This window comes from Camelus dromedarius, chromosome 11 (genome assembly GCF_036321535.1).
Source record: "Camelus dromedarius isolate mCamDro1 chromosome 11, mCamDro1.pat, whole genome shotgun sequence".
Taxonomy (NCBI): Eukaryota; Metazoa; Chordata; class Mammalia; order Artiodactyla; family Camelidae; genus Camelus; species Camelus dromedarius.
The window spans coordinates 57,336,203-57,347,277 of NC_087446.1; the positions used below are offsets into that span (position 1 = coordinate 57,336,203).

At 38.7% G+C, this 11,075-nt stretch overlaps 1 long non-coding RNA gene across 1 annotated transcript in view; it reads left to right on the forward strand.

Moving 5' to 3' along the window:
• Positions 1–8,582, forward strand: part of LOC135322396 (uncharacterized) — a 53,524-nt gene extending 44,942 nt beyond the window's left edge. Inside the window, exon 3 of the long non-coding RNA XR_010382939.1 lies at positions 8,152–8,582. This is a non-coding gene — a long non-coding RNA (uncharacterized LOC135322396). The remainder of the gene's footprint in view (positions 1–8,151) is intronic.
• Positions 8,583–11,075: the final 2,493 nt, after the last annotated feature.

Here is an 11,075-nt window from a genome sequence, read left to right on the forward strand (position 1 = left end):
TCATCTGCTGATGGACATTTAGGTTGTTTCCATGCCTTGGCTGTTGTAAATAGTGCTGTTGTGAACATTGTGGTGCAGGTGGAGGCTTGACTATATTTAAATGCTGATGAAAAATCCTGAAGATTAACACTGTTAATTTTTCCTTGCTTACACATCCAGGTATGTTTCAGTATAAATTTCTATACATATATATACATCATGGTAATTTTAGAAGAATAAAAAAATATGTATAACAGTCAAAAGGAGAAAAAAGAATAAGAATGAAAAAAATCACTTGTAATGTTACCATTGAGAGATAGCTGTTATTAAACGTCTCACTTTAGGGGGATATATATGCATGTAGATACAGTAGGGTTTTCTCTCCTCTTGTTCTCTTACCACTACCTCAAGGACTAGCTCTGTTTCTCCCCTTCCCCTAGTCCACACTGAAGCAGATGCAAATATTTAAATCTCAGCTTAAATTCAAGCTGAGATACAGTTACATGCTTACTGAGCTAGGGTTTCCTCTGTAGAAGACCAGACAGGGCAGGGCTGGAGGAGAAGGAGGGGGTGAGTGGAGTTGGAGAAGAGGAGGGATCAGAGTCCTTGGATTCCATGTTGAGGACCTGGAAGCAGCCTCAGAACTCAGTGCTGAGCCAGTGCTTCAATGTGGACCTTCCCCTCCACTGATGCTGGAGGCAAGTGTCTACAACCATCCTGGACTCTTCTGAAGCCCCCCCTGGGCAGGCAGTGGTGTACTTACATACGTGTGATGAAGCTGAGCCTGAGGAGGGATCCTCGCCTCGGAACCAAGGGTAACCATGCAGAGCCATATGAGCCAGTGCAGCCGCGGAATCACTGCCAGTGTGTCTATATGTTCTTTAAGTGAGCTGGACTTGGTACGAGGAAAGAAGACAATATTTTTCTTACCACCGTCTTTGGAAACCTGCTCTGTAAAACCATTCTTTCCACCCTTGGATGAAACTGCAAACAGTGTTTATACCTTTTCCAAACACTGTCATTAAATAAAAAGCAGAGTTTAATAAGAAAACTCTAAACCTTAATCCATCTAAAATCTTTCCCTTCCCTTATGGATGATTCTGGCTCGGAAGCACGTAGTCAGGGAGGTGGGCTTGGACCATTTCAGCCTCCTTTACCACCTGTTCTTTTACCCCTTCTCTGTCCATGAGGCTGCAGCTGACTCTCCCAGGGTTGGAATAGAGATGTGGGAAAACAAGTCCCACGCAACTAGCATGGGTGTAGTCTCGTGCTGGTACCCTTAGATGTAGCAGATCCCACATACGGTTTTTTCTTTTTGGGGGCTTTTGCCAAAACAGGATTCAAAAAGGTCCCATTAAAACAGCCAGTTACATACATAGGACACAGATACACTCAAAAGAATATTGTCATGTGATATATATACTGCTTTTCTGAAAGGACACTATATTGTACTATTTTTCAATGTTAATAACTCTACATCCATATGCTTATCTTAATGGAATATATTTTCCATTTTAATTACTTAAAGATTCAAAGGCAGTATATGTTCATATAAAAATTCAGAAAATATGGAGGGGAGGGTATAGCTCGGTGGTAGAGTGTGTGGTTAGCATGCACAAGGTCCCGGGTTCAATCCCCCGTACTGCTATTAAAAAGAAATAAATAAACCTAATTACCACCCCCTGCCCCCCAACATTCAGAAAACATGGAAAAGTGAAAGTTCCTGTTTACCATTGAAATTCTTCTCTCTTCCCTAGACAAAGCCATTTTAATTTTCTATGTATCCTTCCAAATCTTTTACCACCAACTTAAGTATAGATTTAAAAATTAAGAATAGGATCATATTTACAGTCGGGTGTCTTAATGATTTGACTTCTCGTTTTTATATCTTCCTCATGTTATTAGTACATATCACCGTATCTCACTTAAAATAACGGCAGCCTCGTATTTCAAAGAATGAATGTACTCTCTTTTATTTAGCCACTTCCCTGTTGATAGGTTTCTGGGCTTGGTTTTAATTTCCCCCTACATTAATATTGCTGAGGTGTACATGGTTGAATATTTTTGAAGGATAGACTCTTAGAAGTTGAATTGCTGGTTCAAGTGATACGTTCACTTAAAATATTTTCATTACTAACGTTTTGTATACTATATGCTGTTGGAAGAGTGAGCAGTTTTCCTCCATTCAGAATGGTTCTTTCCATGTTAGGAAAACTCCAAGCATAACATACTCATGGTCTCTCTTCACCCCAACAGAAGTGACTTAAAATGAGTGGGGAGTTTGGAAGAAGAGATTGGGTAGGTGTGGTTGGCCGAGCGCCTTGTTCTTGACTTTCCCTTGGGACCCAACCTGCCCTTGGAGAGCACGTGTCCTGCTGTCCTTCTCCAAGCCGGGGGCCTCCTGAGCGGGATGGCCCGTGGTGGCCCCGTGCTGTCTGTGAGCATGTGGGCAACTGTATTTCATTCTGAGATCCAGTGGTAGAAAGTTTCTTTCATGTAGATATGAGCTTTATCCTCCACTACCAGACTTATCAGCAGGAAAGATATTATCTTGATCATCCTTCATCACATTCTTTAAAAAGAGGTCAACTTTTTATTTTGAAATACTTTCAAACTTCAATAAAAGTCACGTAAACAACCAAAAACTGTATACCCTCACCCAGATTTCCCAATTGTTAGTAATTTACCACATTTGCCTTATTCTCTCACTTACTTTTATTATTTTCAGTCATTTGAGACATGAAACCCAATTACTTTTAAATATACAGTGTATATTTCCTAAATATCAAGACATTAATCTAAATAACCACAATATGCCCATCAAAACCAGAAAATTAACACTGACAAAATACTACCATCTAATCCACATTCAAATAATGCCAATTGTCCCAATCACACCCCTTGCAGCAAAACAAACAACAAAACAACAGCAACAACAACGACAAAATCTTCTTTTTTCTACTTTGACTTTCTTTCCAGAGTTGAGTCTAGGATCATGCATGATATTTGGTCTTCATATCTCTTTATCCTCCTTCAATCTGGGAAAGTTCCCTGCTGTCTCTCCAGGGCCCAGAAAAGGAACTCAATAAATATTTGTTGAATATTTACTTTATTTACCAAATACTTTTCCAATCAAAAAGCTAAAAGAAAAAGAAAACTTCTGGGACCAAGTGATGGAGGAACTCAAAGTAGAAATAGAAGCAGGACAAGTCTACTGCAGAAACAAGGCCTGCTCTTCCCCCAGGAACCCCGGAGAGCCTTGAACCCAGGCATCAATAGGCTTGAGGAGAAACTGATCAAGGGGGGTAATCACAAAGACAGATAAGCAAATGACGGTTCCCGGAATAGCCGGGCTAGTCATTCCCTTTCCCCTTCTCATGTTTACAGAGTGACTGGCTGAACGGTTTGCCCTGGAGTGAGCAAACAGAGAGGAGTGAACCAGGACCTGCGGTAACTCTGGGCCTTCAGATGGTCACAGAGGAGAAAAGAAAGGGAGGATTGTTCCTCAGGAGGGACACTGACTTGCCTTTTGACTCTATTTCCATAACATCCACATACCTTAATAAGAAACCTTTCTGTCAACATCCCCATCCTGTAGAGTCACTCACAAAGGAAAGCAAATCAGACTAGCACCCGGGTCCTACCTGCTACCCAGAAAGCTAACGGCCAGTGGGTCAGAGCCTTTCACCATTTTACGCTGGGGTTCGGTAGCCAGTTAGATATTGTGAGGGCAACATAAAGAGCTATGAAAGTATGTCACTCATGCTCCTTTTTTGAAAAACATTGGTCTATAAACAATACAATTTCAAGAAAGGAGAACCTGATATACAAGAAAGATTGGTAAGCAGAGAAACCAACAGAACATATTATCAAATGTAAAAAATTCTTGTAATCACTGCGTTTAATACAATTGTTAAGAGATGATTCCTGAAATATATGGTTTCTATTAGGTGACAATTATTGTATTATTATATATGTATATTTTAAAACATATAATATCTAACTATATAGAATTATATATAAAATAATACATTACTACCTATTATATATTTAACAACAAAAATGTACAATATCTGAAATAAAATTATAGATAATTTAATCAGAATTTTGGAAGACTGAATAGGAAAAAGAGGTAAACTATAAAATTATACATGATGCAGTTCTCAGTTTTTTGGGAGAAGTCATGGATATTAATTGTTGATACTGAAACAAAAATATCTAAATAAGTTTGCTAGAAATGTAAATATTTCACTAGTAGAATGAGAATAGTATGTAGTTGTGGCAGTGTGTTACTTGCCTACTCGGTGTCCATTCTTGGTTTCTTCCTTAGAAATAGAATTTGGAAGTCATTTACGAAGGTGTCGTGCAAAGGTAACATTTCCCAGCCACTCTTGCGGTAAGTAGTGGTCACATCAGTGTAAATGGAGTGCTGTGTGAAATGTCAGGAAAGGCTTCTCAAAAGGACCTTGTTCAGCTGACCCTTGTCCTTTTTGTGCCTTCCTCTCTTCTCTCTTCCTACTGCTTGGAAATGTACACGATGGCTAAAGCGGGAGCAGCTGCTCTGTGACCTTGAGAAATGGGAGTTATGTTCTAAGCGTGGTGGAGCAGAAAGAGGAAAGGTGGCTGACTTCCGGAAGCCAGTAGAGCCTGGATATTAGTCCTGATGTAACTGGTATAGATCGACTTTCTCTAGATTTCTTTGGCTTGGAAAAAAAAAGGCTTGGAAAAAAAAAAAGTGCTCGTGTCTTTAAGCTGCTTATTTCAGAGTTTCTATTTCATGCAGCTGAACTGAATCCCAACTGATTTATAGATCTTCCAAACTGGGAGAGGGAAAAGAGGAGCACCAACAAAAATTTTGATCCATCCAGTGAAGGTTAAGAGGGCAAGGCGAAAAAAAAAAAAAACAAACCAGCAACAAGAAAACAAAATAAATGGCAGGGTTAGAAGGTGAACTTAAGTCAGAGATTTCTTTTGTGAGAGACACACCAAGAATAAAATAACACACGAAAGTTGAAAATAAACAGATGGTGAGAGAAAATTTAGGTAAATGGACAGCAGTATTAATATACAGCAAAAGAGAATTCAAGGCTAAAATAATTAAAGGAAATGTAAAGCACTATTTAAATAGCACAGATAGAAAAAGGCGAAATTTGCCAAGAGAATAAAACAGTCACCAACCATCATGCACTGAACTTGGCATTGAAAGAAAGCAAAGACCGTTACAAATATGAAAAATATCTGACAAAACCACACTCTTTGTAGAAAGTCTTGGGAAGTGATGCTTTATGTGGGCCAAATAGAATTTTGTATATAGAGGGTTTGAATAACACAATAGACATGCTTGCTTTGAATGTTACGGCCAATGAAAAGGGAATAAACATTCTTTTCAACACCCACAGGGCTTTACAAAATTGATTAAGTACTACACACCCAAGAAACTCTGAATTAATTTTCCAAAGAAGAAATTATAAAGGCCACATTCCGTTACCATAGTAGAATATAAGTTAGAAATTAAAAATGAAAGAAGATTGACAATAATTTAAAAAACTAACCACAGGGGTGAACGAATAATCTTCTTAATTTTGGGGTCAAAAAGAAAACTGAACCTTAAATTATGATTGGAAAAGGGGGTATGTGAACACAAAGACGTATACGTCTTTCCCTGGGCTGAAGCAGCGGAGTTTTTAGAAGTTCCCTGGTGTCTAGTGCTTTGATGAGAAAGAAATACCTAGCTGAAATACAGTCAGGTTTAATGACTAGAAAATGGCGAAACAGTTGCTCTGAAAAAAAAAAGGAGAGGAGGGAATTAACAGATATAAACACGAGATTATTCAACTAAGTTTCAGAAGAAGCAATCCCAGCTCTCCCCTGGCATCTCCCTTTCCCTCTGATGTGTGTTAGCTGTGGACTGTGGTGACATGGGGACCAGTTAGGACTCTGCAGCAGTGTCCAGACGTATCACTAACACCCCCTCCTTTGAGGAGTTCTGAGGCTTACAGGGGTCCTTCATGATCTGGTCTCTTCCATGGGCTTTTTTTTTTTTTTTTTTAAACCCTTCTCACCGCTCCGTCTGTGTCCTAAGCCAGGTAGATTTTCTTTCAGTTCCTCGAGCATGCCTTGTCTCATGTACTCCTGGGGTTTTGCACATGCTGTTCAGTTCTTCCTGAAATGTCACCTTTCCCTTGATTTCCAATCCCAATATTTGAGTAATGCTTTTTACATTTTTCATCTTATTTCGCTTTTTCTGGGAAATTCTCTCCTATCCTTTAAGTTTTGATTAGGCACAGTTCTAATAGACTTTACCTGCACCCTATAGTTACCCTTTCATAGCATTTGTCATTTTAAAGTATACGAAGAGATTTACTTTCCTGAACTTCTCTACTCTTGTTTCCTCCAACAAGACCAGGACTGTCTTATTCAATGTTGAATTCCTGGCATCTGGAACATGTCTGGCATATAAGAATCACTCAGTATGTTTTTTGTTGGACTGAGTCAATCATTTGACTGAATCTTTGGCCTCAAGGCAAAGTGCAGAACTTTAGGAAGCTTAATTGGACCATATGGGAAATGCATTTTGTGTGGTTTAGTGTCATAAATGGTGCCATGTGTTAAGCCCAAATTTAAATCTTTGAATTTTCCACCCAGGAGAGATGAAATCCACAGTCATCAATGTCAAAGGAAAATGAGCCAGAGAGAGCATTTCACTGTACACAGATATGTATCCTCCCTGACGCCCACCACCCCAGCTAGAAAATATGGCCCAGTGTGGGTCTGCGATCTGCTCTGGCCGCCAAGCATTTCCTCTCCTTCAGAAAGAGTGAAGAGGGACCTTGACCTTCTCCCCCTAGAGACCAATACAAGGATATCCTTCAGTGGAGAAGTTTAATCAGTGACGCTGAGAAATAAGTTTGAGCTCTATTAGTGCAATGCTACTTGGGCATCTTCCTCAGTTTGGGCATATTCTTAACAAATACCCCTTATTTGAAGTTTTCTTTTAAATTGAGGAATTTGATTATTGCTGTGGAATGTTACATTTTCTGTGGAGGAAGCAGACAGTATAAAATACATGAAGTGGGTACTGAGTTGGGTGGCCATATGTTCTACTTTGCCTGGGACAGTCCCAGTCTAGAACTTTTTTTTCTCCCAGTGTTCAGTCTGGGTTAGCATGTGATTCTGGAATTTTCGTATTTGAAGAAGCTATTAATACGATTGTTAATAGCTACATTACAATAAGCTGAGATAGTCCGGTAGACCGTCACTGTGTATTTCTGCCATGGTCTCCTTGAGAAGTGTGAGGAACCCCTGTTCTCACTTTAACACATGGTTGAATCTGAAAGGCAGAGGGTGATAACCTTTCCTTCTTATCTTTTACAGATGCAATTTGACTAACACCTCCCTTTCAAGGACCGCTCGCAGGGCACTTCCTGATAAAAAATAATGCACCCACTTGGAAGCATTAGGGACAATTACTTCCTTCAGGTCTTGGGTAGTGGTGGTAGAAATTTTTGACACCGTTCTTCCTCCAGGCCATTTGGTGTGTCAGCCAGTTGTTCAATGGCCTGTGAAGTGACCTGTGAAGTGCAACAAAAAAATCAGAGCACAAGTTGACAGAGTCAATTGGATAGAGAAAATTGGAAAGTTATTAGACATTTGTGGGGGACAGAGGCTGATCAGTTCTGCGAAAGACGTACAGTAAATAGCCTGACTTCCCCTGCTCGGTGGTTTTTGTCATTTATTTTATGGTACAAATCTCATTTACTTATTTTATTGTTTGGCACTGCTTTTTAATTTTTGAACATTTTTGGCAGCAATGAACTAAAACAAAAGACACAAAAATTAAGTACTTGATATTTATTTCTTAGAGAAAGTTGTTGATGAACATGAGACTTGTTCCAAATGTTTTGTTGCCATTTACTATCCATTTTAGGGACCACAGTGCTACAGTTTGAATGTTCGTGTCCCCCTAAAATTCTTAGGAAGACCCCATGAAGTTTCCTTGCCCCTTCCACCATGTGAGGACACAGTGAGCAGGCAGCTGCGAATGAGGAAGAGGGCCCTCACTGGAATTTGACCACGCTGGTGCCTTGATCTTGGAATTCTCAGCATCCAGAACTCTCAGAAATAAATTTCTGTTGTTTGTAAACTACCTAACTTATGGTATTTTTCTTTTAGCAGCCTAAACGGACTAAGACACATTTGTCTTATCACTGACCACATGAAAGCCAGGAAATACGTCTGCTGAAGATGCAGGATTATCTTCTTCAAGTTACTAGTTGTTTAAGAAGACTGGACTCAAAGACAATGATTTACTGCCCACTGCTGCAGAAGGCACATACTTGTATTACTCTGTGGAATCATGACTTTTCACTGAGATCAAACAGTGTCCTAAACTAATTTTGCTAATTTTGAATTCCAAGTTTTCTTGCGCATGTGTGAAAAGTGAACTTGTAGCTGTTACTTTATTAGCACTATTAACAAGAGAAATTTGCAAACATTTAAAAGATGCAGATTTTATATCAGTGTCTTTGGATATTTCAAGTACAAAATCAATTAAGTCCAATAATTCGATTTTGTTCCCATCTAGTGCATGGAATCAAAATAAGGTTTTGGGAATCCATTTGCCATTATTGTGAATGCTATCATAAACTTAGTTAAACAGTTTAAGTTTGAAGATAAAATTATTTGTTTTTGTGGTGATAATGTGAATACAATTTTTGGTAGATCACATGTTGTGGTAAAAATATTTCAAAATTAAAAAAAAACAACTATGAAGTAGAAATGTGCCTGTGGTGCATGTATAATTTATAATATTGAGGCCAAACAAGTGATAATATTCTACCAATCCAAAGAGAGCTATACTTGTAAAAATTTACAAATACATAAATTTACAAATTTGTACAAATATTTAAATTGCAAACTTATACATAATTTATATGTGTAAACATACATGTATGTATAGTAAACATGCATACATAAGTATACATTTATAAGCTGTATATGTATGAACAAAGATGATTTATAAGAAAGCTGAGTCATCAACCTAAATGTTTTACAATGATATTAAAGCTTTTTAAAAATAGGCAGAATAATTATTATTGGTATACATTCATGAACACTAACCTGCGAATGTGAGTGCATTTTGTTTAACGTTCATTGGAAACCTTTAATCAAAATATTCATTAAATGAAATGCCAGCAACGTCAGCACTTGAAGCTTTTAGTAAATTGCAGTAATGGAAAATAAGGCTCGCAAGCAGAAAGACATTGAAATTTATTTATCTCCACAGAAGCAAATGAAAACCAAACAAATCAAATGATGAGCACTCAAACAGTCTGGAAGGTTTAATTTTGAGATTTTTAGAATATCTCAACCTTGTGGGAAGAATGTTTTGATAGAGTTTCTATATTTAAACAAACAAGTTGATTTTCTCTTCTGGAACTAGATGGAATTGAGAAGACCTATGATAGTGCAGAATCTCAGTCTGGTGAAACATTTGAGGAACACTTGCCAATTCTTTTTGTCTTCTAAAAATATTTGCCGAGTAACGCTACTCTGAACAGGTTAGAAGATAGTTACTTGTGAACATTTCTGGGCTGAAATATTTACACATTTCAAAAAGAAAAAAAAATTAGGATAGAATATTCTATTTGGCAGAATTTTCTGAGTTTGTCAGGCACTCCAGCAATTGTGGAGAGAGTGTTTTCTCACTTAAAACATTACGGTCTACAGAAAAGAATTAAAGACGTCAACAATTTCAAATTTGAAGGCCAGAGATCTGGGTGATAAAGACCTTCTTATTAATTTTTAAAAAGTGGCCCAAGTTTAATGTTCATTCTAAATGCGCTCAGAGTAGGAAGGCATAGGATGGTAGAGGTTACTCCAGAAAGGGTGATTATTATTATTTTTTCCTCCTGAGATGGTTAATAAACATACTGTGTTGAGTTTGGGTGGCTTGAGAGGCTGTCCTCCCTGGACCTCCTGTGGAAGGTCCTAATGATTGTATGTCTGACTGTCTTCATGTCCAGCATGTTCTTTTTCTAGTCCTTGTACCTGGGTGCAGAGCCCTGTCCCAGGGAGTCGGGGATGGAGAACACAGAACCCAGTGGGAAAGGATGACCCAGATCCCTTCAGGAGCTCCCAGCACAATGGCGGAGGCACGTGCATCTCCAAGCCCCAAGTATAAACTTTACCCTGACCACTTTGACTTCCCTGGTCCTTCTGCCAAGCCCCTGTGAGCACTACAGTGACGAGTTGTTGCCCTGAGTAGATGCAAGCTGACCAGTCACCTTGGTCCAGTGCATCAGGTATGACCAGAAGGCAAAGAGGTTGTCTTACCAGAAAAACACTTCAGAATAAATGTCCCAGGCTTTGAATACTCTCATGTGATACATCACAGTCTTATGAAGGCTGAATTGATGTTTGGAAAAAGTCAAATGTTATTAAGCTCCAACAGTGAGACATATGAGTAGACAGATTTAGGTTGAAAACAGGACTCGATGACACCAAAACAAGGCTTTCTGGTTTGCATAGGTTGCAAAAGCGCTTCCAAAGGTCATTTTACAAGGGAAGTTTCCACAGGCGTTTTTTTGAGCAATGAATGCTCTAGCCCCTCTTCACTTGATTGAAATACAATTGACATGTAACATCATGTAAGTTTGAGGTGGTTTAAGGTGTGAAGGTATTGCTTTGACACGCATATGTATTACAAAGCGATTACCACCGTTGCGTTAACTGCCACCTCAATCTTATCACATCGTTTTCCATTTCTTTTTTTGTGGTGAGAACATTCAGGATTTACTCTATTAGCAACAGTCAAGGATATGATACAGTTTAATTAGTTATAATCACCATGCTGGACATTAGATCCTCAAACTTGTTAATCTTCTAACTGGAAATTATACGTTTTGACCAACATCGCCCCATTTCCCCCAGCGCCTGCTAACAGGACCCTAGTCTCTGTTTCTCTGAGTTTGACTTTTTAAAATTCCACTTGTAAGTGATAATTGGATGCTCTTTTGGAATAAGTCCTTTGCCTCTCAGAGTGACCAGTCTAAAGGGGGTAATTAATGGCCACTTCGATGGAGAAGTTCTGAATT